At 34.2% G+C, this 9295-nt stretch overlaps 1 long non-coding RNA gene across 1 annotated transcript; it reads right to left on the bottom strand.

Moving 5' to 3' along the window:
* Positions 1 to 667: 667 nt before the first annotated feature.
* Positions 668 to 7023, bottom strand: LOC109618616 (uncharacterized). The gene is made up of 4 exons (XR_010713457.1): positions 6530 to 7023; positions 5079 to 5261; positions 3817 to 3906; positions 668 to 756 (listed from the first exon to the last, which is right to left on the bottom strand). It is a non-coding gene; the product is annotated as an uncharacterized lncRNA (long non-coding RNA).
* Between the last annotated feature and the right edge of the window lie 2272 nt (positions 7024 to 9295).

The following is a 9295-nucleotide window of genomic DNA, read 5'->3' on the forward strand; positions in this document are numbered from 1 at the left end:
GTGGATCGGTCTCTTCGAAATGTTTTTCAAATGTGACGCCGAGGGGGTAAATAATCCCAAATTATGCGTTCATTTGATTGGTCAATATTTGAAAATTCTTAATAGCTTTCTTTCATTGGTTGACATCTTCCTAATTTGAATAAGTTAGTTACATATATTGTGTATGTGCATGTTACATGTATTGTGCACAACAAATATAAATAATGGATAGGACTTTCAAATTCAATAAATGTGATATTATAATCTTATCAGTATGGATTATCATGTAATCTTACACAGCAAAAGGAATTTGTACTTCACTCCTGCTGGTATCTTTTCTCCTTCGAGAACTGTTGATGGGTCTATGGGCTTCCCACACTGCTCACATGTTGTCCTTTTGATGAGACCAATGAAAGCACCCAAACCAACAACAAATCTCCTTTCTATCAGAAGAGCGAATTCATCTTCATAGTTTTTTTTTCTAAAAAAATCGATACAATTTTGCATATAATTATGTTACTTATAATACTAGTAACAAAACATGCAAAACAAAATTTACTGAAAAAATTTCATTATGATTTTTTTGTTCTTATTTCAGTGCAAAGTATAATCAATTGAATATGCAAATATGTACACATTAATGCTAAGTCAAGGTGACTACATCATCTATATTGATAGATATTAGTAGTTTATACCATGTTTCATTCCACATTTCACTTCTATCTTAATCCTCCTCCTCGAGCTCCTCTTTCAATAACTCGTACACCAAACATCTCTCTTATCAAATAAATGACTTTTTCATTATTATCCTTGAGGGATTATAAATCATAGCAACATTTCAAAATAGCCGAGGAAATAGTAGCCCCTGTACTTCCAAGCGGTCAACGGTTATCTAAAGCACACGATTCGCGTCTTACATATATATGACAAGAACTGTTTTACGTGTATGCTAGAAAAGTTTCTTCATCTTCAAGTGGTTAAATTTAACGATACATTGTAAATAAAAAAAGCGTTCAAAAAATAGTAAGTGATATATTCCAAATCAGAAGCACGTCAGACATAGATCAAGGTGGATTTGTAAATCTTGAATATTATTGAATTGTACAATTATTTTTTATTGATTAAGATCAAAACTAACACTTCACAAAGATTAAAGATTTAGTCAAAAATGATTTTTCGGTTTTAATGTTTAAAATACTTCAATGGGGCATTCTAATTAGGCAGCAACGTTTGAGTGCCATTTGTAGAGTTAAAAAACTTACAAATCTTTGCCATGTTAACAAAGCCTTTCTTTTATGTAATGTTGAAGTGAAAAATTCAAATTCTAGACCTTAAATGTTTATGTTAAACGTTATGAACTGTTTATCTATGATATTAGAAGATAAAAGAATCAGCTTGACAATATTGGAATATTGAACCTGAGTAAACAAAAATTGGACACGAACCTTGTTTACATGACACAAATTGTTGAGCTCTGTATGTTGCTTAAAGCACCAGAAAGCATGAAGATGAACATTTACTTTCATGAACTAGTTTTATTTGATAATGTTCAAATTTAAAGGCATGCATAATTGAGTAATCAATATCTGTGTCTGATTCAATCAAATGTTCAGTATCATCATAAACTTCAGTAGAATCACTGTCTGTGTCACTGTCTAAGACTGATGGTTCATCTTTTATCATTTTTTCAAGAGCAAATGTATCTTTATGACAGTCATCACATTTGCACAACAGCATACATCTGTCACAACACATGTGGTGTGGATCTTTTATTGTAAGTTCACTTTCCTTCACAAAAGGTTTCAACATTTTTCTTCTACAAGTTTGTGAATTGCAAACATCCTTTACCTCCTGCTCTACTTTTCTTAAGTGGTATGAATTGTTAACGAGTAAAGCAAGAGCACGATTTCTATCCCGACCGGCACGGCAAATATCCTGATCTACTTCCACTAGCTGTTTGGTATTTTTAAAAGCCTTTCCACTTGGTCTTTCATGAGGAAAATCAATGGACAGCAAACGATGATCTTCTTTGGCTCTCTTTCCACCGTTCTCTGTTGTGGAGTCGCAACAATTTGATACGGTAAACTCTTCGCGTAGCCTGTTGGTAACACGGCCAAACAGTCCTTGCCACAATACACTCTAATATCTCTTTCTGTTCTTTTTTAAGCTTTTTAACATTCAGTAACTGGAGAACTTCTTCGGACGCTATTTTGAAACTTCAACCGAGTTGATTTTAGGAAACACGAAGCTGATTGGATAATTTTGAAATGTTTATTCATATTTAAGAGGTCACACTGACGGGACCCTGCATGGGATGTTGTTAGATGTTTGAGAAGCGGTGGCGGATTCAGAACGTCTAATTTCAATTAGATTGTGTTATTGCAGTTCATGTATTGCACTCACACAGAGTATATGTAATGACCGGTCTATCTTAGCATCTGCTAATAGTGTATGACACACAACCATTAAGCAAACAGAAAATTGTGATAGTAAATAATGGTTTTAGATCCATTCTCCCAATAAGTTTACTAAATCAAATCTAAAACTAGAGGTACTGTGAGCAAGCTCACAATTGATACCCCCCGCTAAGATAAAAATCATAATGCGTGTATTTTTCCAATGATAGAAAATATTGGATGAATCTATTTCACCGTCTATTTCTCTAAATAACAACTGCTCTATTTTTTTAAAACTGTTGGTCATAAGCAATATTTGTATGAAGTAAGAACATTAAATGCTTCTCCATAAGAAAGATAATGACCAGACACGAATTTTGCACTTTTTCTGCCAGTGACCTTGACCTTGCCCAAATGACCTTGGGTCAAGGTCATGACACACCCTTTGGTCCTAAGCAATATTTGTGTTAAGTTAGAACATTCAATGCTTCTCCATAAGAAAGATAATGACCGGACACAAATTTTGCACTATTTTTCCCAACGACCTTGACCTTACCCAAATGACCTTGGATCAAGGTCATGACACATCCTAAGGTCATAAGCAATATTTGTGTGAATTATGAACTTCCAATGTTTCTCCATACGAAAGATATGGGCCGGACAAAAATTTTGCACTTTTTCTGCCAGTGACCTAGACCTTGCCCGAGTGACCTTGGGTCAAGGTCATGACACACCCTTAGGTCATAAGCAATCTTTGTGTGAAGTAAGAACTTCCAATGTTTCTCCATACGAAAAATATGGACCGGACACGAATTTTTGTATTTTTTCTGCCAGTGACCTTGCCCGAATGACCTTGGGTCAAGGTCATGACACACCCTTAGGTCATAAGCAATCGTTGTATGAAGTAAGAACTTCCAATGTTTCTCAATAAGAAAGATATGGGCCGGACACGAATTTTGTATTTTTTCTGCCAGTGACCTTGACCTTGCCCGAATGACCTTGGGTCAAGATCATGACACACCCTTAGGTCATAAGCAATCTTTGTGTGAAGTAAGAACTTCCAATGTTTCTTCATACGAAAGATATGGACCGGACACGAATTTTTGTATTTTTCTGCCAGTGACCTTGACCTTGCCCGAAAGACCTTGGGTCAAGGTCATGACACACCCTTAGGTCATAAGCAATCTTTGTGTGAAGTAAGAACTTCCAATGTTTCTCCATAAGAAAGATATGGACCGGACACGATTGCACAGACAGACGGACGGACAGACGGACGGACAGACTGACGGACAGACGGACGGACAGACGGACAGGGTGATTCCTATATACCCCCCCAAACTTTGTTTGCGGGGGGTATAATAATATCAACATCAAAATATATTATCTTAATTTTAAAACACATTGAGGAATATATACATATTAACATTAATAAGCTTCCTACCTGTATGAAGCACCATGAGTTGTAGTAAAATACAATGAAGCTACTGCCTCCATAAAATGGTGTGGAAATCCATTTTCCTGGTTAGCCATTCTAAAAATAATATACATAAGGATATACATGTACATGTGTTGCCTAAACATGAATAAGTATACATCAACTACAGGGATGGGGTAATCATAGTCAGTAATCGTAATCAGCTGTAATCGATTACAGGTTGTGGGTAATCATGAGTGATCAGCAATCATCCATTTTTCTGATTACAAGTAATCGTAATTTAATCGATTACTCTGTGAAAAAGTCCTGTAATCATGATTAATTTTTGATTACTGTTATGATTACAATGGCAAAATTCAATAGGTTGAATTCATTTTCATTGGATCTTATATATTTAGTGAATAAGGTTCAGTCTTAAAGTTGGCCAGTATTCCTTTATTGCCCTTGGGCATGTTAAAATTCATGTCCAGTCTCGATACAATGAGTTTGCTATTCAACAGTCCTTGCTTTTAGGCGCATTAGAAAACAGTTCACATACTGTGCTTATTTAATTTTTGATCTTCAGACCAGATAGATGCAGGCTAAATGACTCTACATTTAAAATGTTAATGATGATAAAATGCAATGAAAAGGCTTGTAAATAATGCAACAATTTACAAATTACATTGATACCAGAATAAAGAGTCCTGTAAAAAAATGCACTGTGTTTTTTTTGATGAAACATTTAAACTATGAAAAAACTGAAAAACAAATAATGTAATCTAAAGTAATCATGATTACAATGAGGACAAGTAATCTAATGTAATCGATTATTTTAAAAATGGATGTAATTAACCTGTAATCGATTACTTTTAAAAACCAAAGAAATTGTAATTTAATCGATTACTTTTGAATGTAATCGACCCCATCCCTGATCAACTATTTGTAGAGTAAAAATATAATCATCAAAACACCCAAATCACAAAAATATGAAAAGATTAAATACCATCAAGTCACATGGACATATTTCACGTATATTACATGTGTTTGGAGAAGTATATTACATGTATATGTATATGTATATGGTCTGTTGACATCTTCCTAATTTGAATAAGTTAGTTACATATATTGTGTATGTGCATGTTACATGTACATGTATTGTGCACAACAAATATAAATAATCATGCATTGATACATTTTGTATCAGCATAAAAGGAATTGATAGGACTTTTAAATTCAATACATGTGATATTATAATATAATCAGTATGGATTATCATGTAATCTTACACAGCAAAGGAATTTGTACTTTACTCCTGCTGGTATCTTTTCTCCTTCGAGAACTGTTGATGGGTCTATGGGCTCCCCACACTGCTCACATGTTGTCCTCTTGATGAGACCAATGAGAGCACCCTCACCAACAACAAATCTCCTTTCTCTCAGAAGAGAGTATTCATCTTCATAGTTTTTTTTCTAAAAATACATATAATTATGTAACTTATAATACTAGTAACAAAACATGCAAAACAAAATACATGTATACTGAAAAAATTTCATTATGATTTTTTTGTTCTTATTTGAGTGCAATGTATAATAAATTGAATATGCAAATATGTACACATTATTGCTAAGTCCATGTGACTACATCATCTATATTGATAGATATTAGTAGTTTATACCATGTTTCATTCCACATTTCACTTCTATCCTTATCCTCCTCCTTGAGCTCCTCTTTCAATAATTCCTAAACCAAACATCTCTCTTATCAAATCAATGACTTCTTCATTATTATCCTTGAGGGATTATATAACATATCAACATCTCAAAATAGCCTGATGCCCAGAAATATTTAAAAGATCTTAACTATTTTCTCAATTTTTTAGATAACTTTCATTTAGTCAACTTAAAAATCTTCATTATCAGGCATCCTGAGATTAGCAATAAGTATATATTTTGTTTGCTTGTAATAATGAGACTACTCCTCATGAAGAAGAGGAACAGGCATCCTGAGATTGGTACGAAGTTATATTTTGTTTGCGTGTAATATTGAGACTACTCCCCATGAAGAAGAGGAACAGGCATCCTGAGATTAGTACGAAGTTATATTTTGTTTGCATGTAATAATGAGACTACTCCCCATGAGAAGAGGAACAGGCATCCTGAGATAAGTACTAAGATATATTTTGTTTGCGTGTAATAATGAGACTACTCCCCATGAGAAGAGGAACGGGCATACTGAGATTAGTACAAAGTTTTATTTTGTTTGCGTGTAATAATGAGACTACTTCTCATGAGAAGAGGAACAGGCATCCTGAGATTAGTACTACGTTGTATTCTGTTTGTGTGTAATAATGAGACTACTCATCATGAGAAGAGGAACAGGCATCCTGAGATTAGTATCAAGTTTTATTGTGTCTTCATGCATAATGAGACTACTCCTCATGAAAAAAGGAACAAAGACATTTTTATAACTGAAACATCATCAAGCACATTAAAATCTTTTTACAAGTATCACATGTAACATTTTAATTTGTCAACTTTAAAAAGATATTTGAAATAAGGAGTCCTGTAAGAGGATGGATGAAATATGATGTCAGATGAGACCTGGAATGATGAAGGCCCCTGTGAATATCTATACTAGTGTTCTGATCTACCAATTGAATTATTTACATGTAGTTATCAATAAATTGTTAAACCAATGTTTGCACTAATAATCTTTAGCTTATTTTCATGATATATACCTCGCAGCTATAACTATGTTCACCAATCTCCATATTCTCTACACGTTGATCTTCCATGTTCCTACAACAAATGACAGTATACGATATCCAAACGAAAATCATTAGAAATATACTGGCATAGGACCCAAAGCCGTAAAAGCCATATATATTATATTATGTATACAAAAGGTCAATCAGTTAGCACATCACATATAACATCAAGCGACATAAATAACAGTTTTATTTATGTCTCTGTTTCAACTGAAATGTGAAGACGACTATGTACCGCCAAAAAAAACGATGTGGGCAGAATGAAGGCAAATTATTAACCTTGTGAATCGCGTAAATGAGATGAGATAACATATCCTCCATTAATTTCAAACCAAATAAGAAAAGAGGTTAAAATTTCATTGACTATGCAATCAATTTCACACTAACAATACATAAAAAAGTTATATGTAACTTATCTTTTTGAGTTAGAGACTTCAAAGAAATTCCCATGCTTATAAATTATTTTTCCCCAGATCGAACTTTCTGTTTAGGAATACCGGTATTGCGCAGTGCTCACTTTATAGTAGTTCGAGCACGGATAATGGATGCAAGACGTGGTCGTTTTTAAAATCCGATAAAAATGTGGGGATGGTTTATAAGATATATAGGAAAAGTGTCGTAAACGCTCCTTACTTTGATATTGTATTTGGATGCTGCAACTATGCTCGCTATCTTCTGTACCGCCAGGAAACCACGCAATATGTATCTTTATCTATAACTGAGTCCACTTATGAACGAGACCGTGATCGAAAGGATGCGAAATTGCCAGTGTATATCTTTATAACACTTTGTCTGCACGAAATTTATGCTTTTTTGTGGATAAGAGTGGTACTCCTTTATTATTATTTTTTTGGAGGGGGGGGGGTGTTTAATTCGGAATTTCTGTGACTCTACTTGTGACACGTACTCCCCGAGATGTTTACGTCTAAAGTCAGTCATGCATAGCTAACTTTTACAGTAACCACCGATTTTAGAACTCTAAGCGGTATTGAACCTTCTAACTCGCTATTTAAATCGCAGTGCATCAGTTTTAAACATGTGTCTTTTTAAATCCTTTTAGACGGTTCAATGGAATTTGAAGAAGTGTTTAGAAATGATCGAAAAGAATAAGTATCGAAATAGCGTGAGGTGTATTTTAACGGAATACCTCTTGTTGCTCGCAGCGAGCGTCTAGTTATTATTATTATATAAAATTTATTATTTTATAAAAACAGCCATATATAATTTATATTAAATTATTCCACAGCGCTGTACATATAAAACTTTTTGGCATAAAAGATAAGAACATAAATAATAAACCTAAATACACTTAATAAAAAAATACATAGTACATATATAAAACTATTTTTTGTTTCAATATAAAAATCAATGCTGTGCTGTCTCCGTACACAATAAAATAAAGTTTAAAATGCGTAAATACTAAAGAATAGTCTGGATAAGCCTTGCTAAAAAAGATAAGTTTTCAATATTTTTTTTAAAACGAATTAAATTTCCCTCTGTTCTAAGATTTTGGGGACGGCTGTTCCAAAATGTAGAACTGGCCATGTCGAACCGCCTGTCACAATACGACCTAGTCCCCGCACGCGACTGAACAAGGACATAGAGCTCTTTGTGCGCAGAGACCTTTTTGGCTTGTAGACCTGGATAAATTTTTGTATAAACAATGGCGATGCTCAGTGTAAGGCTTTTAAAAGTCTGTAGAATCAGTTTGTATTGAATTCGCTGCTCGATTGGAAGTGCGTGTAACTTGACCAACCCAGGTGATATGTAGTCATGTTTCCTAGTACGCGTTATATTCCTCGCAGTTGTGTTTTGAATCCTTTGAAATCCTGACAAGGAACTGATACATAAACCATGTAGTAAAGCATTGCCGTAGTCTAAACGATAGGTCACAAGTAAACATATCAGGTTTTTTCTGATATTATGGGTCGAAAGCGACCAATGTTTCGTTGTTGGTGGTGACATGATTTGTGATGTGTCGAACCTGGTGATCCATGTTCAGTACCGAATCAAAATTGACACCTAATTTTTTACAATTCATGAGACGTTAATTTTGTTGCCGTCAGAATTGATGCTGAGTTCTTTGAAGTTATTAATTTTGTGTTTTGGAGCGAAAACAATTTACCAAGATAACCTCGCGCAATCTTTCAACGTTATCATCGGTGACTTGTTGCAATGGAAAAATACTGTAAACGGAATAATAGTTATTCAGGTCCAATTAAGGGTGTAAATAGATTTACCCTGTGATGTATTCCCCACACCCTGAGACCGCAAAGTAAGTCTCCGTACACCCTTGATTGGGTCTGAATTACGAATTAACTTCATGTGTGATAAAAAATTTCAATTTTAATATTTAATACTGTTTTACCAGACTGTGTGCTTTGCAACTTGAAAATCAATTAATATTAAAGAGTTGTAATTGAAATAGTGCTAAAAGTCATTAATTCGTACCAATAGAACTTTACTAAAAATAGAGATTTTGGCAAGTATTCATTGAGCGATGCATTGTTTTGCGCAAAGATTTATCGGTGCATTTGCATTGTGGGGTCACATTTTATTTACACCGGGTTCTAGCAGGTAATACGGAAATTTACAACAGGCTTGTTAACCAGTCAGATCCCGAGTTATAAGCCACTTTGGAAATAATATTTTATATCTGCTGGTGGTAATTCAATATAAGAGCACAATAGTCCAATTGCATACCACTCCTTCAACTTCATGTGAAGCTGCGAGGGG

Source organism: Magallana gigas, chromosome 1 (genome assembly GCF_963853765.1).
Source record: "Magallana gigas chromosome 1, xbMagGiga1.1, whole genome shotgun sequence".
NCBI classification, from domain to species: domain Eukaryota; kingdom Metazoa; phylum Mollusca; class Bivalvia; order Ostreida; family Ostreidae; genus Magallana; species Magallana gigas.